Source organism: Neomonachus schauinslandi, chromosome 8, assembly GCF_002201575.2.
Source record: "Neomonachus schauinslandi chromosome 8, ASM220157v2, whole genome shotgun sequence".
Taxonomy (NCBI): domain Eukaryota; kingdom Metazoa; phylum Chordata; class Mammalia; order Carnivora; family Phocidae; genus Neomonachus; species Neomonachus schauinslandi.
The window spans coordinates 59,246,824-59,273,605 of NC_058410.1; the positions used below are offsets into that span (position 1 = coordinate 59,246,824).

General features: G+C 35.3%; 1 protein-coding gene across 1 annotated transcript in view; it reads left to right on the top strand.

Moving 5' to 3' along the window:
• The window catches only part of ASCC3 (activating signal cointegrator 1 complex subunit 3), a 358,425-nt gene that overhangs the window by 38,613 nt on the left and 293,030 nt on the right, over positions 1-26,782 (top strand). The window lies entirely within an intron of this gene.

Genomic DNA, 26,782 nt, shown 5'->3' on the forward strand with positions numbered 1-26,782 from the left:
TAAATTTAATATAATGTCAACCTAATCTTAATACTGGTTAAGTTAGATGAGTAACATATTTAATGAAGGATTAAGAGAAGTGGTATACTGTTGCAGAGTGGGTAGAGGCTTTGAAATCAGACAGTCCTTCCTTTCCCTTTTATTGGTGGTAAGACTTTAGGTAATTGAATTTCCAGAGGCTGTTTTCTTGTTGGACTGCCTCACAGGGCTATGAATGCAAAGATAATAGAATCGTTATAAGCCTTAAATGATCTATCTATATGTGAAATGGTAAGTAGCATTTAGTAAATACTCATTACATGGTAATGTAGCTGTGAATATTATTTGTTATTGTTACTATTTTAAATCACATCAAGTGTCAGAAATACAGATAAAAAATACTAGTTTTTTTTTTTTTTCAGAGAAAAATTAATTTAGGGAATTAACTAAACAGATATTGGAGGCCTGACCCCATGGTAATGATAGGTATTATGCTGATAAACTTCAGTTTGGAAATAAGTTACCGTATTGTTAATTCTGTGATCAGTCTCATTTATCTTAACTTTTTTGCATTTTAATTTATATCAAGATATGTTCCACATTTGTAAATGGTTTTACTCTAACTTTCTGAAAATAATGGTATTGTTTTAAAAATTGGGATTTATAAAGAAAATTCTACTGATACTTGTTTATCCTAACTGAATACATAGCAGTTGTCTTATTATGATTATAGTAAACTGAAATTTACAAACATATAACTAATGGAAATTTTATTTTCTGAGTTAGCCATAAAACTTTTCTTTTCACTTCTGAATATCTGCAGTGAAATTTGTATTTCTTATTTCCTTGCCACAATTTTTAAGTAGTAACTGAATTTGATTGTTGGAGGGAGAATGTTTTTTAGTCTCAAGATTTTTTTCATAATCTACCTTAGTACAAGGTCAAACTTAATTCACGCATCCATCCATTCATCGTATGTGTATTGTATGTGTTTATTATGTATGAGGTACAGTGCTAGTTACTGGACATAGAAGGATGAATAAGATAGCGACCTTACTCTCGGGGAATTCATTGTTCAGTAAGAGGAGACATAACATTAAGTAAGTGTACTCAAATAGCATAGGTATTATGTTACTACAGTTGACCCTTAGACAGCACAGGTGTTAGGAGCATTGACCCCATGCACAGGCAAAAGTCCACCTATAACTTTTGACTCCCCCCAGAACTTAACTGCTAATAGCCTACTGTTGACTGGAAGACTTATTGATAATGTAGTCAATTAACATATATTTTGTATGCTAGAGAAAGGAAAATGCTAAGAAAATCATAAGGAAGAGAAAATACATTTACAGTCATGTACTGTATTTATTGAGGAAAAACCCATATATAAGTGGACCCACACAGTTCAAACCCGTGTTGTTCACAGGTCAAGTGTATATAGAAAGAAAATGGGGGTGTAAAAGAACCAGTCATAGATTGTGTGGAGGGGTTACTATGGTAGGAAAAGTATTCATAGAGGAGGTTAATCTTGAACCACGTCTTAAAATATAACTATATTTAACTTCTTCAAGTGGACCAGAAAGGTAGGGAACCTATTTTAAATGTGAACAAGAATGCAGTGTGTTTAAAGAGCTGTAATCTGTACAGTGAGGGTGCTGGTTGTAAAAGGCATGTGGTTGAGAGACAAGGGTGGGCAGACAGGTAAGGGCCAAATAAAGTAAGGGTTTGAAATACACCTTGTTAAGGTGTATTGGGAGCCACTCTAAAACCTATAGATACACCCTATATGGTCTGGTTCAGTGATTTTTCAGCCAGTGTTTAATGGACAGTTTAACATGTAAGTGAATATTTCACATTCTACCAGTGGCTTGAGTAATGGAGTTTTAAATGATTCATTTAGTGTTTTGGTTTTTCTAACTGTGAATAAAAATAAACAATTATTATGATAGTTTTTTTTTAATTTTACAGTATATGTTATTTATACTTTATATATTCGATCCCTTTCTGTGCAATTGTAGTTTGTTAGAGCAAATTTTCCTTATAATTTTGAAGTAATGCTTCAATAGAAAAATGTTTTATTACAGTCACTCTTGACCACTGTTATTTTCACTTAAGGTGTGCTATACCTTATGTGTTGTCTTTTGACTTTTAAATTCTTCACTTTGAAGCCTGGAAAGGGTGTAATTAAAAGAGTAATCAGTATGTGTGATAGCACGATTAATTTCCATTTCTTTTTGAGGTTTTAATTGACTACGGAATAGTAATATTTAAATAAACACGCTGTGTGCTGTTGCTCTAGAAATTTAGCTGAATCATAGGAATATATTTTTACATATAATGTAAGAGGAGTATGTTAAAAGCTATGTCTATGCTGAAGGCATTTTTCTTCCTCAACATAGGATTTCCCAATTCCAACTTTAGTTTATTGACCTAATGACTGATGATAAAGCTGTTTTTAAGGACTGGCTATTTAAAGTTTTTTTTTCCCCCCAAAGACCTTTATGTTATTGTTGAACTAGTGTTGGAAGCATGAGAATAAAAAGTGTGTGTATATGATGACGTTTACCACAAAGGTGGTGTGAGAGAAAGATTCTAGTCTAAAATGTGTGGAGAGAAGTAATCCTAATGACAATAGTGATAACAGTAATGGCAATTTTTGAGGTCTATTGTTTTACATAAGCATTATGTTAAGTGTTGTATGTATGTGTGTCACCTCCTTTAATCTTTTTTCTTTTTTTTATTTTATTATGTTATGTTAATCACCATACATTACATCATTAGTTTTTGATGTAGTGTTCCATGATTCATTGTTTGCGTATAACACCCAGTGCTCCATGCAGAACGTTGCCCTCCTTAATACCCATCACCTGGCTAACCCATCCCCCCACCCCCCTCCCCTCTAGAACCCTGTTTGTTTCTCAGAGTCCATAGTCTCTCATGGTTCGTCTCCCCCTCCGATTCCCCCCCCTTCATTTTTCCCTTCCTGCTATCTTTTTTTTTTTTTTTTAACATATAATGTATTATTTGTTTCAGAGGTACAGGTCTGTGATTCAACAGTCTTACACAATTCACAGTGCTCACCATAGCACATACCTTCCCCAATGTCTATCACCCAGCCACCCCATCCCTCCCACCCCCCACCACTCAAGCAACCCTCAGTTTGTTTCCTGAGATTTAAGAATTCCTCATATTGGGCGCCTGGGTGGCTCAGTCGTTAAGCGTCTGCCTTTGGCTCAGGTCATGATCCCAGGGTCCTGGGATCGAGTCCCACATCGGGCTCCCTGCTCAGCAAGAAGCCTGCTTCTCCCTCTCCCATTCCCCCTGCTTGTGTTCCTGCTCTCCCTATCTCTCTCTCTGTCAAATAAATAAATAAAATCTTTAAAAAATAAATAAATAAAAATAAAAATAAAAGAATTCCTCATATCAGTGAGATCATATGATACATGTCTTTCTCTGATTGACTCCTTTAATCTTTAACAGCAATGCTTTGAGGTAAGCAGTGCTGGATTTAAACCTGTTAGAAACTCCTAAGCACTGGAAAGGTTACATTCCGAGACACTTCACCTCCCCTCCCGTAAGTTATTAAAAAAAAAAAAAATCATACTAAAGCAAATATAAGAAATTCTAATAAAATTTCATTTGTACCATTGTAGTTAAGTTGAAGTATTTTTCAAACATCACATTCTTTAAAAGCATTTTTCTCATTTTTTGGTACCTCTGCTTTGCTGGTACTTATTTAAGGAGATAATCTGTTGGCCTTATGGATTATTGCTTACTAGGAGGTAGCTAGCTGTTTTATAGAAATGTTGAGAAACTTCCCCAAGGTTACAGAATAAGTAGTGAATCCAGGATTTAAATTCAGAATTCTGACTCCACTGTGGTGTGTTTTCTTTGCCAAAAAGTAAATCTGTACATTTTGCTGTATTTGGTGCTTTGAAACATAAAACATTTTAAATATACTGAGGAATCTTTGGCATTTACTCTAATTCATAATTTCATTAGAAACAATGTTTTGCCCTTTTAGAGAGTTCCAAATACGGAACTGGTTGAAATAAGAGAAAGGATGAAACCTTATTAAGAATGAATTTCAGTATTTCTGCAGAGAATTAGTTACATTTGAAGTATTTATATGTTTTAGTGGCTGTTGAACTAATACAACAGCCCACTTCTTAGGTTTCTCAATACCATCGTCTTTACCTGCCCTACCTTGCACCTCTAAGGGCTTTTCTTCTTTTAACCTCTCAGTCCTAGTCATCTTTCTGTTAAAGCTACACTCATGATTAAGCCTTAGAATTTGATTGGGCTAGAGATTCTTTAAGGTTCTTTATGCTCTTGAGGTTTATTTATTTTTAAAAAGTATTTATTAACGTTAGAGCATTTTAGCCATCGGAAACAAGTAAGATTTGAACATTCCATGTTATTTTCTTAATCGGGACCTGTCCTGATTGGTACAGACATCTTCCTGTTGCTGATGTTCCATAACCAGAATGTAGCAGTTGGTTTAGTCCTACTGGCTTCATATAATGAACTTTGAACACAGACTTTTCCCCTAGAAAGTAGTAGTATTAGTAACAGCAAATCTATGTTTTCAGTGCCTGTTATGTGTGGACCTGTACCAGGCTGTCTCCCTTGACATAACCAGTTTCTTGATAGTCCTGCATGGTAGGGATAAAATCCTCTGTAAAAAGATACAAAACAAAACTGAGGCCCATGTGTTTCCTAAAGTGATAAAAGCAAGACTGGTAGAAATTCTGGGACTTTTTTCTGAACCTAGGCCTACTGTTCTACCCAGTAGGCCCTTAGATTCTTTGAAGAGAAGGGCACTGACTAACAAGACTATCTGAAGGAATTTCTTTTCTTACAAAGCCGGGTCAAATTCTTTCTGTTTCCTTACCTGTGGTTTACCATGGGCAAACTACTAAGCCTTTATAAATATCAGCTCCCTATTTGTAAAATATCTGCTTAGGAATTTTGCTGTGGGGAATTGTGAGATAATATATATGAAGTACTTAGCATAATGTTTCACAGACTGTAGGCTTTCAAATGTTAGTTTCTTGCCTTCCATATTAATGAGCATCATATATTTACACATATTAAAGTTTTATTAGAGTGTATACACTATAGATGAGTATATAAAATTTTATCTATGCCTTATATATAGATGGTTCAAGTAATAAAATGATGCTTAAAGGCTAGGTCTTAATTCAGAGAATTATTATTTTTACTACTTTTTTTTTTTTCTATTTCGCTTTTTTAAGTGTCACTAATCCTAAAGAAAATCTTTTGAATTTAATTTTTGACGTGAGTTCTGATTTTAATAGTCTTTGTTAAAATATAAAAGATGTTAATAGAAAAACACTTGAGAATATTGGAGATCTATTGAAGATGTATTGGAGTGTACATATCTCTTGGTACTCTTTCAATATTAAATGCTATTTGCAGAGTTATTAATACTGATGTAAATATTGATAGAGTTATTGTGTAATCAGTTCTTAGGAAAAGTGAATTTTGAGTTGTATTGATATGATCATAGTTTGCTTTTGTGCATATGGGGCTTATTCTTTATAGCATTTGTGATTTGACATTTGCTGTTAGCTTTATCTCTTGACTCTTTGCAGATGGTGTTGCTTGACTCATTCAAGTTAACTTCTGAATTTAACCCTGTTCCAGACATGTGCCTGATCCTAAGAAGTAGTTGGTTAGATTGTCTTCTGAGGGAAGACTGTATTTTTTTATTACTTATTTGCATTATAAATGATTCAACATTCTTTGAAATTTTGATGTAGAATAATTAGCATGGTTTAATATGGTGGTTCTTGAACATTTTGTTCTCAAAACTCCTTTACACTCTTAAGAATTACTGAGGACCTCCTAGAACTTTTCTTTATGTTATTTATCAATATGTTCTATCGATACTATATTAGAAATTAAAACAAAAAAGTTTAATACATTAAATTATTTAATAAGTATTTTAAAATAATATACCTAATTTGTTATATTAACATAAGGAACATTTTTATTAAAAATAACTTTTCTAAAATAAAAAATATAGTTTGAAGAATGGCAGTGTATTACATTTTTTCAAATTATTTCAACATCTAGCTTAATAGAAGACAACTAGATTCCCATATGTGCTTCCACATTTAGTCGGTTCTGATAATCATACATTATGTAGCCTCTACAAAACTCAACTCACTTTATACTCATGGGAGGATGTGAATGAACGAGGCAAATAATATTTTAATAAAATAAAATATACTAATACTAAATTTCTTATATTAAATAATGTTATTTAGTTTTAATAATAATTTTGACCTCATGGACCTCTTAAAAGGATCTTAGACATTTCAGACCACACTTTGAAAACCACTGATTTAATGTATATACTACAGTCTGACAAGGATATAGTGATGGTTTTGGTATCTAAAATAGGGTATTTATTATTGTGCAGAATGATACCGTTAATGCTTTATGAAAAGATTTTTCATCTATTTGATGTTGTACATTCTTTTTGGTAGATTTAGCACTGATGAACAATACAAAGACACTGACATCAGCCAGGCTGGAATTAAAATAGTGTCCCTTCAGCTTTGAGGGCCAAATATGTGTTGCTTTTTCTAGTCTTTCCACCAGTGATCAGAAGAGCCTTTCCTCCAACCAAATCTGAATGGAGAGCTGCCACTGGGTAAAATTACATTTTTAAGACGTAGAGAATCTTTAGAGTCATAGAATTTCTCCACCCAATCTAGTATTTGTGGGTCTAGCATTCTGTCAAAATGATGGTGCCCATATAATGAGGTCTAATGAAGTGTTTTTTGTTTTTTTTTTCCAAAAGGTATCCCATTCCTTTCTTGAGTAGTTCTCTTATAACTTACTTGTTTTGTTGAACTGATACTATTTCTATTATGTCTGCCATTTAGTCCTGTATTTCTGCAGTGAGGCAACAAAGTTGTAGGCATCTACCCTTTTACATGAGGATTTTTTTTTTTTTTTTTTAGATTTTATCTATTTATTTGACAGAGACACAGCGAGAGAGGGAACACAAGCAGGGGGAGTGGGAGAGGGAGAAGCAGGCTTCCCGCAGAGCAGGGAGCCCGATGTGGGGCTCGATCCCAGGACCCTGGGATCATGACCTGAGCCGAAGGCAGACGCCCAACGACTGAGCCACCCAGGTGCCCCTACATGAGGATGTTTTAGACATGGTGGTAGTTACATTTTCTCTCCCTTACCCTTTTTTTCTTTTAAGTGTAAAACTCTCAGTTTTCTTCTATGTTGCCATTAATCCATTGTCAACACAATTTGGATATAGTGAATATCTACCAATATTGACATGTAGAATGCTTTCATCATCTTGTCTTCAGGGATATTAAAAAGTGAGTTACTTTGCCAGTTTAAGAACAATTAACCCAATAATCTCATAGGAAAATTAATTAAGACTATTTTTTCATTTAGTGAATCCTGTTCTTTTATGTTGTTGTTACATTGCTATTTTAAGCTTATATTTAAGTATTTTCCCAATCCATGATTTTTATCTCTTCTGTTTTCTTTTTTTAAATTGGAGAATTTTGCCTTTCTCTGGCACTTTTTTTTTTTCATTATTTCTCAGAGATAGCAGTGATTATGTTTAAAATCCTTGCCTATTTAAAAGAGAGAAAATGGTATCTTACTGTTTAATTGCATTTTTTATTACAACTGAGGTTTAAGGGTTTTTTTTCATATATCTGTAGGCCACTTACAGTTTTCTTGTGAGAATTGCCAGTTTTTCATTTGATCAAATTACTTTTTTATTTACAAGAAAATTTATAATGAGATTAAAAAATTTTTGCAGATGTTCTAAGTATTCAAGTAGGCAGATCTAGTCATCTTTTTACATAGGAGTCTTCCTTTCGTGTTAGATTGCTTAGAAAGGCAGTCCTCAAGACATGATTGAATCTACCATGTTTTTTGAACTTTGTTCATTTTTAATCTCACTGGTTTTAAGTAGAATGTTATTTGGATCAGATGTCTCTTTTCTCTGTATTTCATTAATGGACACATACCTGAATATGTCCATAGTGCATACTTTAAAGTGATAGAGCCATTTTTCTCAAGGTTCTTGTCACTTCTACATTGTTTACCATTTTAGGTTGTTCATTCCTATGTTTACTCTATAAGCAATGAACTTTTCATGAGGAAAGATGAATCATTTGTTCTACTTTTAGCTGAATGTGAAAGTTAGGAAAGGTCAAAATAGGTGAAATATTTCACCTGTTATAATGGGTCTCTTGAGTTTTATAATCTATATTGGGAAAGCATTAGCTGTATTTTATATTTATCTTGGTTGTGTGTTGCTTTTGTTCCTCTTTTTATGGGTCCAATTATTAAAATGATGGGTTGAAAAGGACATGATAAAATAAACATACATTTATGTACTTGTAACCAGGAATACTATTAATTCTAGATAGGAAAATCTGGTTTAGCAGCTACATTTGTTTAAAAAAAGAATTTTTAAACCAGTCACTATTTCCTGCTTTATTTTTTGGCCACATTTAGGTTTTAACCATGTTTTACTCTATAAGAAAACACTGATGTCATACTTGATAAAATCCTTTTTTTTTTTAAGATTTATTTAATTGAGAGAGAGAGAGCTTGCAAGTGTGGGAGAAGGAGAGGCAGAGAAGCAGACTCCCCATTGAACACGGAGCCTGACACCAGGGATGGGGGTGTGGGGCTAAATCTCACAACCCTGAGATCATGACCTGAGCCAAAATCAAGAATCAGACGCTCACCCAACTGATTCACCCAGGCACCCCAAAATCCATTTGTTGTAGTTAAAAAAAACCTGTTGTAGGTAAATGAGTGTCCGTCTGTTGGGCAAAACTCCATCTCCACCTGTTAATAACCTATAGTTTAACTTAAACTCACAATGAAGACTTGAACACTTGCTGTTACTAATCTGTGGCAGTAATGGATTTCAAACCATTTTGCTCTTCAATGGAATGGTTACTCAAAGAGTAAGACGTTTTGCCAAATTTCATACTTTTTCTCTTATTTTTCTGTTTGGCACTGTTTACTCATTCATTCATTCATTCATTGTCTACTGTGTGTCAAATATTAAGGTTTTCAGAGACAAAAAAGAAATCTAACAAAGTTTAACCAACCAACTCTCATTACCTTATTTCTTTGGTCTCCTCTTAGAATTTCCATATATATATATATACACAAGGGGAATGGGCAAGAAAATTGTGTTTGATATAATGAATAATACTATGACTAATTTGGGAGAGCACATGCATTTTATATACCGAGAGATACCTATATTTTATTAGTAAAATAAAGGATATATTAGCGATACCTATATTTTATTAGTAAAATAAAGAATAAATTTCTTATTTTAATATTTGAAATTAATAAAAACATTTCAGGTGTTTCAATTGTCAATTTGTAAACAAATGACTATTAGATTTAGAAATTGCTCTGAGCATTCATTTAAATACTTAATACATTAATTGTGTTCAGCTTTATATATACATGCACACATATTCATACACACATATATATAATGGCTATAAATTTGTTTATTCTAAGGCAATTAAAATAGACGTATTTTCTAAGAATCAAGCTATCAATTTGCCGTGAAAATGTAAAGCAAGCTTTTAAATATACAGTGGTACCTAGCTGTAACCTTACTTATACACATCTAATTAATTATAGCATGTGAAGAATGAATAGGTTCACATTCCAAGTAGTTTTAATTAAGTTGTAAGTGACCTTGGTTTTAGCTTTGTGTTAGATTAAGTATCTGTAAATAATGAACATTAGTTATCCTGAAAATATAATTTATCTAATTTTCTGCAGTGCAACAATTTGCATAACACATTTTTCTTGAGAGAAAAATAAATTCTAAAATGCTGTCCTAATTTTCATGGTCATTTTCTTACGTGTTTAAGACTTTATTTTGGAATGTATGAATATTTAATAATCTTTTATGCCACGAACCAAACTAAGAATAATGAAGTATGATAAAAAATGTTAAAAGCTAAGTAGAGAAAAATAGTTTTGAATTAACAGTCCATGTGGAACTGAGTATTGGAATAATTACATAAAGCACAGTATATTAATAACATTGTAAATTATTCTTAGTTTTCAATATGCATATCTATTTCATTTGACATGCAAATCTAAAATAACAAAAGAAGACATTCTCTAAATTGAATATTGCTTTTCTTTAGATATTATGTTTACTATATAATATATAACGTATGCTGTTTAGTACACACAGTAGAGGTGTAGATACAACTTTAATTTTTAAAATGCGTATCTCTGTATAATTAAAAAAGAAAATACATTGATTTGCTTTAATTCATGAGAATCTGAATGCCTCCTTTTTTCTTGGGGCTTTATTGGTTGGGTACTGGTGCATTATATGGTTTTTCAATCCTCCTGGTATGCTTAGAATCCCAGCCCGACTAGAGGATTTATAAATTATCCTGTTTTAATACCTAAGGTTATTACAACTTCATAAAATAAACTTCTGGAGCTTTCTTTCTTTTCCTGTTTTCAAAAAAGTTTCTATAAGAAAATGATTATGTCTTTCATGAAAGTTTGATACAAGGTTGCTTCTAAAACTGTCTGGCCTGGTGTCTTTTTGGAGGGCAGACTTTAATTACCAATTCAAATTTTACAGTAGTTGTTGACTTATTCAGATTTTTTATTAGTTAAATCAAGTTTGAAAATGATATTTTTAATGAAATTAGCCATTTCATCTGAGTACTCAAGCTTTCTGCTCTAAAAGTATTTAGAATATCCTCTTATTTAAAAAAATGTTAACAGTAGTTTTTAGTTGGATTGCTCCTTTTTATCTGCCTTTTCTCTATTTTCTCTTTATTGATAGAGGAGTGTTTGATTTATTTTCAGAGAACCACTTTTGGTTTTGTTGGTCTTCTGTTTATTTTTCCCCCCACATATGCTTTGGCTTATATTAATATAGCATGTATTAGTTTTAAATAATAACACATGCGGCAGTTTTCTAACCTTTAGATACATAAGGTCTCTAGTTACACCCAGTTATAACATATTTGTTTCACAGTGGAGATGGGTTTCTTTAAAATTTTTAATGTGTATACAACTACTTGTTTTCTTATGCTATCAACAATAATCATGATAACATTTGAAATACTCTAAAAATGTAAGGTGACCTCAAGGACATTTTACTGTATTTGAGAAATAAAAGATCCCAATGAAAATTCCAAGAGATGTATATTTCATAACCTTACAGAAATGCTGATAGAAAATGACTTCGTATTGATCTTTCCATTACTTATTTTCTTCCCAAAGATTTATTAAGCATCTTTTATATATAAGACATTTTATAAGGTAGTTTTCGTTTAAACCACAAGTTGGATAATCATTCAACTTTGCAAGTATTTATCAACATTAAGAGAATAGTCACTTAGATTAATAATAGGGTTATAATTCTTTTTTTCTTGAATCATATCATCTTTTTTAAAAAATTTAATGGACTTTTTAAAGACCAGTTTTAGGTTTACAGAAAAATTGAACAAAAAAAATAGAACATCCCGATTCACCCTCTTTTGTTTTGTAAATTGTTTTAATGGAAGCAACTGCTCTGTTTATCTCTTTGATAGTATTATTTATTTTAAAGTGTTTGTCACCTTGTTCCATATTACCTTCTGGAGTGACTTAAGTTCCATTGTTGATTTTGTTAACTATCATTTTTAGGATGAGATTTCTTCGTATGTGGGGCACCTGGGTGACTCAGTGGGTTAAGCATCTGCCTTTGGCTCAGGTCATGATCTCCATGTCCTGGGATGGAACCATGCATTGGGCTTCCTGCTCAGTGGGGAGTCTGCTTCTCTCTTTCTTCCTCTGCCCCTCCCCATCACTCGTTCTCTCTCTCAAATAAAATCTTAAAAAAAAAAAAAAAAGATTTCTTCATATGTTTGGAATTTTAATTCTTATGCAGATGTTAATTTGTAACTTCTCCCCTCTGCATCTCCCCTAGGCCCTGTATTAGGTTCTTGTAGTAGTTGTGGCCCCAAGTGTCATTTTTGTAGTAGTTCTTTTCAGCCCCTCTCATGAAGAGCACAGCCCTGTTTATTCCCTTGCCCTGGCTTCAGCTAAGCCTTGCTCCCACATTGCATGGGACATTTCTCATTTAGGTGAGAGGCTTCCATGGAGCCAAACCCATGACCATGCTGTCCAGAACTGGAGCCTAGCTTGTCACTTCATCTCTACCCAGTGGTCTGCCTTTTTTTGCTCAGTGTTTGGTCCAGGGAGATATTTTTATTGTTTTTAGGTTTTGAAGTGTGTCTTTTAGGTTTTCTCTTTTTTTCTTCTACCAGAAGAGAGATTTTAAAGCATGAATTTTCTGTCACCATTTCTTCTTCATCTTAATTGCTAATACTTGTTCTTTCAGAAGGCATTCTTCTTCCTATCTTAAGCATAAAGGGGAAGGGATTTTTTTCAAGATAATTTTAAGAAGTTTAATAGTAAAATCTGTTTTAGTGTTTGTATTTTTTTAAAAGAGAAATGACTTGTTATTCTTATAGGATCATCATATTTTTTATTGTGGCAAACTAAGCGTTTAGCTACTTATGAATATTAAATAAAAATTGAAAATGGTAGAGTAATTTCAGTATATAGAAGGTACATGCCAATTGTATTGTCACAGTCAGTGACCTTTACTCAACTATTATTGCTATTTAGAGTTAAAATTGAAATCTTGAGTTTGCTCAGTAATAGAAAATTAATCATGATGGTTATGTTGATTTAATAAGAATAACAACTGTATGTATATAAATATTTTGATGATTCTGGAAAAAAAAGCAAAAGCCAGGAACTTGTTGCTTATATTATTATTAAGCCTTATTTATATTTCCTTTATTTTGGTACTTTTAGCCCTGTCTCTAGTTTTATATGAGTACTGATTCTCATAGCTTTGTTGTTTTTGCATTTTATATATCAATTGATACCTAGAAAAAGTGATGTGTGATATATTGTTCTTGGGGTTTGAACTTCTGTGTAGAGAATTTAGTGCCTTGCAAATCCCCCAAATAGAAAGGACCCCTAATAAATGCTATGATTTTTATTGTCTGTACCAATAAAGAAAGGGACTAAACATTGCTTGCATATTACCAGTCTATTTTAAATGTAATAAATAATTCTCGTACAAATATTAAATGTGTATATGAGCAATCACAGGTATTGTTTTCTACAAAAAAGTATTCCTTTTTTTTTTTTTTTGATACACAAAGAAATAAGCTTATTTGAAGACTAATATGTCACCCACTTGCTCCATTTTATAAATCTGGCTATTTAGAAGCTCAAACACATTTTTAATTCCTGTGTGTAAGCTGCTGTTCTTTTTCTTAACTAGTTAAAAATGCCATGTCTCTTCTACTTACAAAGAATATAATGGACACCCTGCACTTACTGCTTCTCCTTCCTTCTTAACTAGGTGTAGTTAGATATTAGGATAAGGAGTTTGCTTATGAATCCATATGATTAAATTGTTAAAACATTTATTGCTGCTATGAAATAATAATTATTAAAAATTACTACCATAATCTTTCAGTGGTAAGATTTTTAGAAAATAGTCTGTGTCATCATGATTCCCATGTGGTCAAATTGTGTTTGATTAAAAAAAGATTTTTCTCTTGAAAAATACAATTTGATAGAAGAAATAATTTGTCTTATCACTGGTTCTCATTTTCTTAGTTATCAGCTAATTTGCCTACATGATAAGGGATTTTATTTGTATAATTTCTGGTGCTCATTCCAAATATGGTAAATAAACCTATTTTATTTATTAGTTAAGTGAGTGGTGCTTTGTGTCTTTAGCAGACAAAAAGTAAAAAAAAGATAAATCAGAATCTGGTTTGTATTATTTAAAAATAAGATAAAACATGTTTTGATTAAGTGTTATATGTTTATTATAGAAAATTTGAAAAAGATAAATAGGAAAAATGAAAAGTGTACAATTTAATGAAATAAAAAATAAAGACATACTTGTCAAAATGTGGAAAGGAATGGATAAATAAACTGTGGTATAATCATGTAATGGGAAATTATTTAGTGATAAAAGGAAATGAGCCATCCATCAAGCTGTGAAAAAATGTGGAAAAAATGAATATTGCCAAGTGAAAGAAATCTTTCTGAAAAGGCTACATATTGTATGATTGTAACTATAGGACATGCTGGAAAAAGTGAAAATCTGAAGAAGATAGTCCAAAGATCAGTAGTTGCCAGGGGTTGGGAAGGGAGGAAGGGATGAAGTGGGGGAGCACAGGACAGTGAATTTCTTCTGTTTGATACTATTAATGGTAGAAACATATCATTGTAGTCATTATGCATTTATCAAAACTTATAGAATGTGCAACACAAAAAATAAACTAATGTAAAACTATGGACTTAAAAAAAATTTAACTTGGTCAGTATGATACAACTAGTCAGATAAATTATGCTATGTAAATATATTCCATCTAGCTCTCAGCAGACCCTTTTACAGTAGAATCAAAATATCTTTTAGGCCAATGATTGCAGTGATTGAAATACTCTGTTTGCTCTCCAACATAATAGCCACTAGCCACTTGTGGCTGTTGATCTCTTGTAGTGTGGCTAATATGACTGACAAACTATATTTTAAATTTATAATTATTCAAAGTATAAGTAGGTCATGTGGCTAGTGGCTACAATATTAGGGAAGTATCTAAATTAAATAAGAGAGAAATATCAGTGATTAATGCAGTTAGATGGCATTAATAGTTTATTGAAAAACTTTACCCTGAATATTGGTTCAGTGACAATTTGGGGTCAGTTCTTTCTTTCTTTTTTCTTTATTCTTTTCTTATTCCTTATTATTTTTATTTTTGTCCTGTCCTCAGTACTTTATTATTTTTTTTAAGATTTTATTTATTTATTTGTCAGAGACAGAGCACAAGCAAGGGGAGCGGCAGGCAGAGGGAGAAGCAGACTCCCCGCTGAGCAAGGAGCCTGCCCGGTGCAATGCGGTACTCCATCCCAGGACCCTGGGATCATGACTGAGCCGAAGGCAGATGCTTAACTGACTCAGCCACCCAGGAGTCCCTGTCCTCGGTATTTTAATCAATAATTTACATACAGGCATGGTTATTGAACTTGGATTCAGGACAGATTCAACGTTGATAGTGTTTACTGATAACGACAGATGCCTAAATCTGGATTTAGAAGGCTCTCAAAAGACTAAAAAGAAGAAACAGGAAGACAGTGACCTTTATAAGCCATCTATTTGAATTCTCGGCTTACAAATTGTAAAAAATACAGGATATGGGAATCTTGGACTACTAGGAAAACATGTGGAAAAAAACTAAAACCAAAATGCTTTTACTTGGCTGCACATTCAATTTGAACCAACAGTGTGATGTTGTTACCAACCTAGGCTGTGTTCAGAAAAGTTTAACATCTAGTTCAAAATTGTTGTACTCTCTGTGATCTGCCCTGATCAAATTGTATTTGAAATATTATGTTCAGTTTTGGTTTATGATGCTTTTTTTTTTTAAAGGCTCAGTAAAAGGTGTATTTGTAGAGGAACTTGGATGAAGAATTATCTAGAAACCAAATTATATGAGGAATTGATTTATGTTTACCTGGGAAAGAAAGGACTTGTGTGTGAAGTGTGACTAGTACTTGGCTTTATCTTCAGATATTTGAAGGGCTGTCTTGTAGAAATGTTACCAAGATCGTTCTCTGTATCCCAGAGAGCACAGCCAGAGTGACAGATGAAAGCTATAGTGAGGCTGACTGGGCTTGATATAAAGAAAGATTTTTTTTTTTTGACTGTTAGTGGCATGAATTACCTTAGCTAGCAGTGGCATGAATTACCATTTAAGATAGTTTGCTGCTGGCAGATGTATGCTGGATGTGCATCAGCCAGGAAAAAAAATTGTCAGTAACAGCAGTAAGTACTTACTGAGCACTTAGTGCCAGACACTGTGCTAATTTCTTTTAACAAATGAGAAAGCTGAGGCTCAGGCAGCTTATGAAATTTGCCCATTGTCCTATAGCTAGAAATTGGCAGAAATGGTAACTAAAGTTAGTTCTTTCTGACTCTAAGCCCATGTTCTCAACTGTCCTCTTACTCAGCCTTCCCATGGCAGTAATTATTGCATTTATGAGAGCTTTGTTTAGCTGTCCTCTAAGGTCCCTTCCAAATTGAGGGTAGATGACCACATTGTAGTTTTTTGAAAAAGTTTATGTGAAAGATGACAATGAGGAAGAGTCATCTGGTTCTAGTATGTAGCAGAATGAAATGGAGACATACTGGTGTTTGGCAGGAAGATTAAGGAAGCTATGATCTAACCAATGATTAGTTGAAACATTGTTTCAAACTTAATGTTGCTATTTACATAGCACCAGGATATATTGTATATAATTTCAACATTGAACAGAGAATAATTTAACAGCAGAAATTAGAGTTAGAATGTGTGTGGGGCACCTGGGTGGCTCAGTCGGTTAAGTGTCTGCCTTCAGCTCTGGTCATGATCTCCGGGCCCTGGGATCGAGCCCCACATTGGGCTCCCAGCTCAGCGGGGAGTCTGCTTCTTCCTCTCCCTCTGCCTCTCCCCCTGCTTGTGCTTTCTCTAATGAATAAATAAAATCTTAAAAAAAAGAATATATGTATGCACATATTACAATCATGAGCATACTTTCTTGAAAAACATGCTAAAAGTAAATATGTATTTTTGTTAATATTTGTTGTGTTCATTTTATTTCCTAACAATAGTGGATTATTTGATATTTTTGTGGTATTTTCTTTTAATTATTTTCCATTATGATTGTTTCTAAGTGATAAAGATTGTGTTTAAGTGATAAATACATCAGTGTTGTGTATAATTAGCAAAGATTTACTAAATATTTGATAGAGACAGTGAATATATGCTTTATATGTAAAGCACTTAATATCTTACCTGGGACATGAGTAGTATACAGGTGTTAGGTATTGTTATCATTATTATTGTATTACAAATTATTTTGTGTACTTTACTCCCTTGATTATGATTCGTTTATTTTAATACTAAACAGCTAAAATTAATTGCTTATTATATGCAAGGCATTGTGTCAAATACACTTACATATATTATTTTGTTCATATCACAGCCCTGTGAAGCCCTGCACTATTATTCCTGCTATACTAATGAGAAAGTGGGAGGCTCAGAAGGATGTCTAAGGTCCCAAAACTCCTGAGCATTAGACTTTTAAAGATTTGAGTCCTGGCTAACTTTCTCCTACCCTAAAATCCTATGTTATACTAGCATTCATAAATTTGGTAAACTATTAAGTTTACTGACAAGGGATGATATGAAGAAATAATGGGTTTGCTGACTTAGAATGCACTTGTATACACAAAAAAGTTTGAAAATATGAGTAGTGATGATATAAGTGCATTGTACATATTTTGTATTTCTTTAAATTCTATAAAACACCAGCAATTTTTAGAAACGCCATTCATTTAATAACATTTTCAGAAAAAGTATCATATTAAATATAGGTAGTAATTATAAGACATAACTAGATTAGAAAACTGTTACTTGGAGAGAAACTTTCGTAACAGAATGATATTTGAAAGCATTGGTCTCCAAACTTTTTTAATCATACTTTCTGATAACCATTTTTGATAATGCATTCCTGATATAAATGCAGTTATTTAATTTTAAATTATATACATATACTGTTATGCCTTATGTTGATCATAAAACATACATAGCAGTGGAAAATTAAAAAGGATGCTATTTTAAAAACAAGATTTAACTTTATTTTTTTTAACATTAAAAAATTATTTTAATTCCACTGTAGTTAACATACAGCATTGTATTAGTTTCAGGTCAATCATTAAGACCTTTTTGTTGTTGTTTTTATTTATTTATTTATTTATTTATTTATTTATTTAATTTTATTGTGTTATGTTAGTCACCATACAATACATCATTAGTTTTTGATGTGGTGATCCACGATCCATTGTTTTCGTATAACACCCAGTGCTCCATGCAGTACGTGCCCTCCTTAATACCCATCACCTGGCTAACCAATCCCCCCTCTCCCCTCCCCTCTAAAACCCTGTTTGTTTCTCAGGTCCATAGTCTCTCATGGTTCTTCTCTCCCTCCAATTCCCCTGCCGTCATTTTTCCCACCTTCTCCTAGTGTCCTCCATGCTATTTCTTATGTTCCACAAATAAGTGAAACCCTATGATAATTGACTTCTTGCTTGACTTATTTCATTTAGCATAATCTCCTCCAGTCCCATCCATGTTGATATAAAAGTTGGGTATTCATCCTTTCTGATGGCTGAGTAATGTTCTATTGTATATATGGACCACACGTTCTTTATCCATTCATCTGTTGAAGGGCATCTCGGCTCTTTCCACAGTTTGGCTATTGCGGACATTGCTGCTATGAACATTGGGGTGCATATGGCCCTTCTTTTCACTACATCTGTGTCTTTGGGGTAAATACCCAGGAGTGCAATTGCTGGGTCATAGGGTGGCTCTATTTTTAAATTTTTGAGGAACCTCCACACTGTTTTCCAAAGTGGCTGTACCAACTTACATTCCGACCAACAGTATAAGAGGGTTCCCCTTTCTCCACAACCTCTCCAACATTTGTTGTTTCTTTCCCTGTCCATTTTTGCCATTCTAACTGGTGTAAGGTGGTGTATCAATGTGGTTTGATTTGGATTTCCCTGATGGCTAATGATGATGAACATTTTTTCATGTGTCTGTTAGCCATTTGTATGTCTTCTTCAGAGAAGTGTCTTTTCATATCTTCTGCCCACTTTCTGACTTGATTATTTATTTTTTGGGTGTTGAGTTTGAGAAGGTCTTTATAGATCTTGGATACCAGCCCTTTATCTGTAGTGTCATTTGCAAATATCTTCTCCCATTCTGTGGGTTGCCTCTTTGTTTTGTTGATTGTTTCCTTTGCTGTGCAGAAGCTTTTTATCTTGATGAAGTCCCAAAAGTTCATTTTTGCTTTTGTTTCACTAGCTTTTGGAGATGTATCTTGAAAGAAGTTGCTGTGGCCGATGTCAAAGAGGTTACTGCCTATGTTCTCCTCTAGGATTTGGATGGATTCCTGTCTCACATTGAGCTCTTTCATCCACTTTGAGTTTATCTTTGTGAATGGTGTTAGGGAATGGTCGAGTTTCATTCTTCTGCATCTGGCTGTCCAGTTTTCCCAGCACCATTTATTGAAGAGACTGTCTTTTTTCCATTGCATGTTTTTTACTGCTTTGTCAAAGATTATTTGGCCATAGAGTTGAGGGTCCATATCTGGGTTCTCTATTCTGTTCCATTGGTCTATATGTCTGTTTTTGTGCCAGTACCATGCTGTCTTGGTGATCACAGCTTTGTAATAGAGCTTGAAATCACGCAACATGATGACCCCAGCTTTGTTTTTCTTTTTCAACATTTCCTTGGCGATTTGGGGTCTTTTCTGATTCCATACAAATTTTAGATTGTTTGTTGCAGCACTTTGAAAAATGTCATTGGAATTTTGATTGGGATGGCATTGAAGGTATAGATTGCTCTGGGTAGCATAGACATTTTAACAATGTTTATTCTTCCAATCCCTGAGCATGGAATATTTTCCATCTTTTTGTGTCTTCAATTTCTTTCGAGTGTTCTGTAGTTCGTAGAGTACAGAGCCTTTACCTCTTTGGTTAGGTTTATTCTGAGGTATCTTATGGTTTTTGGTGTTATTGTAAATGGAATTGATTCTCTAATTTCTCTTTCTACAGTTGCATTGTTAGTGTATAAGAAAGCAACTGATTTCTGTGCATTGATTTTGTATCCTGTCACATTACTGAATTGCTGTATGAGTTCTAGTAATTTGGGGGTGGAGTCTTTTGGGTTTTCCACATAAAGTATCATGTCGTCTGCGAAAAGAGAGAGTTTGACTTCTTCTTTGCCAATTTGAATACCTTTTATTTCTTTTTGTTGTCTGATTGCTGTTGCTAGGACTTCTGGTACTATGTTGAACAATAGTGGCAAGAGTGGGCATCCTTGACGTGTTCCTGATCTTAAGGGAAAGGCTCTCAGCTTTTCCACATTGATGATATTTGCAGTGGGTTTTTCATAGATGGATTTTATGAACTTGAGGAATGTTCCCTCTATCCCTATACTCTGGAGAGTTTTAATCAGGAAAGGATGTTGTATTTTGTCAGATGCTTTTTCTGCATCAATTGAGAGGACCATATGGTTCTTCTCCCTCCTCTTATTAATGTGTTCCATCACATTGATTGATTTGCGAATGTTGAACCACCCTTGCATCCTGGGGATAAATCCCACTTGGTCGTGGTGGATGATCCTTTTAATGTATTGTTGGATCCTATTAGCTAGGATTTTGTTGAGGATTTTGGAATCCGTATTCATCAGGGATATCGGTCTGAAATTCTCCTTTTTGATGGGGTCTTTGCCTGGTTTGGGGATTAAGGTAATGCTGGCCTCATAGAATGAGTTTGGAAGTTTTCCTTCTGTTTCTATTTTTTGAAACAGCTTCAGTAGAATAGGTATTATTTCTTCTTTGAATGTTTGGTAGAATTCCCCAGGGAATCCATCAGGCCCTGGACTCTTGTTTTTTTGGGAGGTTTTTGATCACTGCTTCAATCTCGTTACTGGTTATTGGCCTATTCAGGTTGTCCATTTCTTCCTGTTTCAGTCTTGGCAGCTTATAGGTTTCCAGGAAGGCCTCCATTTCGTCCAGATTGCTCAGTTTATTGGCATATAGTTGTTGATAACAATTTCTAAAAATTGTTTCTATTTCCTTGGTGTTAGTCATGATCTCCCCTTTCATTCATAATTTTATTAATTTGGGTCCTTTCTCTTTTCTTTTGGATAAGTCTGGCCAGTGGTTTATCGATCTTATTAATTCTTTCAAAGAACCAACTTCTAGTTTCGTTGATCTGATCTACTGTATTTCTGGTTTCTAATTCATTGATTTCTGCTCTAATTTTAATTATTTCTTTTCTAGTGCGTGGCTTAGGCGTCATTTGTTGCCTTTTCTCTAGTTCTTTTTTTTTTTTTTTAAGATTTTATTTATTTATTTCAGAGAGAGAATGAGAGAGAGCACATGGGGGTGGGGGCAGAGGGAGAAGCAGACTCCCTGCTGAGCAGGGAGCCCCGATGCGGGACTCGATCCTGGGACTCCAGGATCATGACCTGAGCCGAAGGCAGTCGCTTAACCAACTGAGCCACCCAGGCGCCCTCTAGTTCTTTAAGATGTAGAGTTAGTTGGTGAATTCGGGATTTTTCTATTTTTTTGAGTGAGGCTTGGATGGCTATGTATTTCCCCCTTAGGACCGCCTTTGCAGTATCCCATAGGTTTTGGACCGATGTGTTTTCCTTCTCACTGATTTCCATGAATTGTTTAAGTTCTTCTTTGATTTCCTGGTTGACCCAAACATTCTTGAGCAGAGTGGTCTTTAGCTTCCAAGTGTTTGAATTTCTGCCAGTTTTTTTCTTGTGATTGACTTCCAGTTTTAAAGCATTGTGGTCTGACAATATGCGGGGAATAATCTCAGTCTTTTGGTGTATGTTGAGACCTGATTTGTGACCCAGTATGTGGTCTATTCTGGAGAAAGTTCCATGAGCGCTCGAGAAGAATGAGTATTCTGTTGTTTTAGGGTGGAATGTTCTGTAAATATCTATGAGGTCCATCTGGTCCAGTGTATCATTCAAAGCTATTGTTTCCTTGTTGATTTTCTGCTTAGATGATCTGTCCATTGCTGAGAGTGGAGTATTGAGGTCTCCTACAATTAACGTATTGTTATCAAAGGACTCTTTATGTTGGTTAACAGTTGGCTTATGTAGATGGCTGCTCCCATGTTGGGGGCATAGATATTTACAATTGTTAGATCTTCTTGTTGGATAGACCCTTTAAGAATGATATAGTGTCCTTCTGTGTCTCTAATTACAGACTTCAGTATAAAATCTAATTTGTCTGATATAAGAATTGCTACCCCAGCTTTCTTTTGAGGTCCGCTGGCATGGAAGATGGATCTCCATCCCTTCACTTTCAGTCTGAATGTATCTTTAGGTTCAAAATGAGTCTTTGTAGACAGCATATGGATGGGTCCTGTCTTTTTATCCAATCTGCGACCTTGTGCCGTTTTATGGGAGCGTTTAGGCCGTTCACGTTGAGAGTGATTATTGAAAGATATGAATTAATTGTCTTCATGTTGCCTGTGAAGATGTTTTTATAGATTGTCCCTGTAAATTTCTGTTGTAGATCACTCTTGGGGTCTTTCTCCTTTTATAGAACCCCCCTTAATATTTCTTGCAGGGCCGGCTTAGTGGTCGACCACATATTCTTTTAGTTTCTGCCGGTCGTGGAAGCTCTGCATCTCTCCATCCATTCTAAATGAAAGCCTTGCTGGATAAAGTATTCTTGGCTGCATGTTCTTCTCATTTAGTGTCCTGAATATGTCTTGCCAGGCCTTTCTGGCTTGCCAGGTCTCTCTGGATAGGTCTGACGTTATTCTCATGTTCCTCCCTCTGTACGTAAGGAATCTCTTCCCCCTAACTGCCCTTAAGATGGTTTCCTTGGTTCTAAGATGTGCAAGTTTTACTATTACATGCCAGGGTGTTGGCCTGTTTTCCTTGATCTTGGGAGGGGTCCTCTCTGCCTCTAGGACTCGAATGTTTGTTTCATTCCCCAGATTAGGGAAGTTCTCAGCTACGATTTGCTCAAATATGTCTTCTGGTCCTCTCTCTCTCTCCACTCCCTCTGGGATTCCAATTATTCTGACGTTGGAACGCTTCATAGTGTCACTTATTTCTCTGATTCTATTTTCATGGATTCAAAGTTGTTTTTCCCTGGCCTCTTCTTTTCCCTTTTTTATCTATTATATTGTCTTCCAGGTTGCTTATTCGGTCTTCTGCCTCACTTACCCTAGCTGTTAGATTATCTGGATTAGATTGGATCTCATTGATAGCATTTTTAAGTTCTGCCAATTCACCTTTCATTTCTGCCCTTAGAGACTCTATGTTGCCATTAATTGACTTCTCCATTCTAGCCATTGTCTTCACAATTGGTAGCCTGAATTCCATCACCAACATCTTGGTTATATCTGCATCCATTTGTAAATCTGCAGCATAAGTCATAATCTCTGAGTCTTTTCTGCTTTGGGGGCTCCTCATCCTAGTCATTTTGTTGATGGGTGTTTGAGGGAATGTATAGAGTCCAAATTATTGACCAGAACCCAAGCAAGATGCACCTGTTTTCTTGGAACCTTAGGGTTGCTGGCTCTTGTTTTCCCAGCCTGTCTTCTGGGGGAGGAGCCTGCCGCGCTGTTACTCAGGCAACCCTGTTTGGGCAGTTTGCCCTGCCCCCCTGTGGCGGGGGATGGGCTCAGCAGGAATCAGTTTTGGGGGCTTTTGTTCTCTGGCAGCTTTCCCTGGTGGCTTTCTGCGTCTCTTCCATGAGTCAGAGCAGAAGAGACCGTTTCCAACCCTCTGTCTCAGAGCAGAGAGATTGCAGTCTCTTCTTCAGTGAGCTTTCCAAGCCACACTGTCTCCATTTCTGTCAGTGCTGCTATAAACTGCAGCGGCCTGGGTTGTGCGCCCCTCCGCAGCACCCCCCAGTCCTGCTGGGGCACGTCTCTGCCCTTTGTGCTTCTAAAACCTCCAGCAGCTCCCAGTTCTCATGCTAGACTCTGCCGCTCAGGTTTCTGCCCCAGGGGCTGCCCTGAATTCCTTTCCCTCCCGCTACCGGTCTGCGAGTCTGTTCCCCGTCCCCAGAGTGTGAGGCTGTCGCTCACTGGCAGTGTAGGATCCCCACCGCCAGGCACTGGCCTGCTGCCGTTTATCCTCCGATATCTGCCCGCGGAATCATGGCTCCCCACTTTGTATCTTGAAACCAACCGCCTGCGATATTCTGTTTGTAGAGATCCAGATCTTCTTACATCTCTGGCTGGTTTCGTGGGTGCTCATATCTCTGGTAGATATCCAGCTCAATTCCAGGGACCAGTTGAAATAGGGGCCCCTACTCCTCCGCCATCTTCACCCCCCTCAATATTTAACTTTATTAATGGTATTAAAATTCTTTCTAGTCAGAACAATATGATTAAGTATTCATCAGTATTTTTTAATCATAGTTTAGCACTTGTGACGTTTTGAGGTTTTGGTTCTTTGTTCTGGTCAATTCAGTACTTCATATTTAGAACAATGGAGAGTCATTGGAGAGTTTGTTGGCAAGGAGTGGAGGGGAGGTAGCATGTATTAACCAGACCTACATTTCATATAATTTATTGTTGTTGCTCTTTGGAGAATGGATTGGAGTGTTTTGGATAGATGTGCAGAAACCTTTTAGGAAGTTCTTTGAGTGGTACATGTATTAAATGTTTGGGAGCTTAAAATAGACAAGCAGAAAGACTTGAAATCTGTTTAGTAGTTGAGATCAAGAGGACTTGATAGTGGAATGGATGAAAGGGATGGGGTTGGGTGCTGTGGGGTAAAGAAGTCGTAAGGATTCATTTTACTCTTTTAACTTGTGTAACTGTAAGGATGGCAGTGCTATTAATGGAAATAGAGAATTCTTAGAAAAGGGTGAAGAGGGTGGAAAACCAAGAGATGGTTTTGGACTTGTAGACTTGTGAGAGGCCTTGAAACCTCCCAAGTGGGCAATTAGATATATGGAGCACAGAGCAGAGTTCTGGGAAGGATGTATAAAATTAAAATTAAGAGGTTGTTTTTTTTGTTTTTTAGGTTTTTTTAGCATATGCTTGCTAATGGATGCTGAGAGTCTAGATGTGAACAGCTAAGGAGAGGATATGAAGTGAAAGCGGGAGAAACCTAGGATTAAGCCTTAAGGAACTCCAGCATTTGATAGTCAAAGTGAACCTGAAATGGAGACAGGAAGGTAGCTCCAGAGTGGTAGGACACATACCCAAAAAGTGATGTATCAAGGGTATCAAAGGAAAAGTGTGTGTAAAGAAGGATAAGGAGTATTTCCAAGTGTCAAATGATCAGGGAAGATGGGGCCAGAATAAAATTCATTTTCTTTATCTTAACCAAATCTATGAAGGAGTATCCTTCAAACAGAATGGATAATAACAGATGAAAATAGATCTGCTATTGAAACAGTTTGCATAGGTATATCTTATTTTTACTTTGTTTTCCATGTTCTACACCATTTTTTCTTATTGTCACCTTCTTAAAAAGTATAATTTGAATTGAACTCAGCACTCTAAATATGGTTTAGTCAATGTAGTATTCTTTGAGATGCTAAGTGGAATTTTTAAGTAATCTCTATGCCCACTATGGGGTTCAAACTTAGGACCCTGAGATCAAGGGTCACATGCTCTACCGAATGAGCCCAGCTGGGAGCCCCACTAAATGGGATTTTTGAGATACTACTGTTAATACATTAAAATTTTTCCTAGCCTTCACTGCATTTTTAATTCATATTGACCTTGCAAGTGACCAACCCCCATCCTTTCAGGAATTTGCTTAGGAATTTATTTGTGGGTCCAGGTTTCCCCATCTTGTAGAAATTCACATGAGGTTTTTTTAACCTAATTGTGAGATTTAATATTTGTCTCTATTACTTCTCCTTAGGACTGGCCAGACCTATCAGACTATTTGGAAAATTTAAAATCTTGATTCTACCATGCAACTAATTAACACTTTAACAAATTTGATTTTTAATATATCTTCTAGTTTATATATCATTGATAAAATTTTAGTAAGACAGAGTCATGGCCACTCCTTGAAGGACAACCTTAGTAGCTTAACTCAGTATTGAGATTAATCCCATAATGTACCTAACCATATTGTCATCCCAAAGGATGCCTTGCTCCCATGAAGATACTGTGCCTCCTGTACTTCACTGCATCATTGTTCAAAATTCCCATTGACTATTTGATATGTATAAGGGTTGGTCTCTCTTTGAAAAGAGGTCTTTGGAACTCTAGATAGACTTTTGATGAATTCTTTAATATTGACCAGAGGGAAACAGAATGGAACAAGGGGCGCTTGGGTGATTCAGTGGGGTCAGCATCTGCGTTCAGCTCAGGTCATGATCCTCAGGGTCCTGGGATGGAGCCCCGTGTCCTGTGTCCGGCTCTCTGCTCAGCAGGGAGCTCCTTGCCCCGCTCCCTCTGCCCCTCTTTCTCTGCCCCCTCCCCCGCTCATGCTCTGTCTCAAATAAATAAATAAAATCTTTAAAAAAAAAAGAAACAGAATGGAACTGACAAACTTTTATAAATGTTGAAACTTTAAACTTTAAACTTTTAAGATTTTTTTTTAAAGATTTTATTTATTTATTTGAGAGAGAGAATGAGATAGAGCATGAGATGGGGGAGGGTCAGAGGGAGAAGCAGACTCCCTGCTTAGCAAGGAGCCCGATGCGGGACTCGATCCTGGGACTCCAGGATCATGACCTGAGCCGAAGGCAGTCGCTTAACCAACTGAGCCACCCAGTCGCCCTAAACTTTAAGATTTAAAGCCCGAGTTAGTGATTAAATACTTTAATTGTTCATTTTTTGACTAACCTGAGAAGCAGAGTTTGGATAGGACATTAACATGACCAAAGTTGTGTTTTACTTGGAAATAATATTTTTTTTCTCTAACTCTTTGAGTAAACTGATAAGCCAAGGGTATCTTCCATATTTATTCTGTGGTTTCATAAACACTCAGCATATCTGCATATGCCAGTTTGAGAACAAATTTATAGTTCTAATTTAGGTTCATTTCCTCTGTCTCTCTCTCTCTCTCTCTCTCTCACCATTTTCATGGGATTTATAGTATATTATTCAAAGGTTTACTGTATT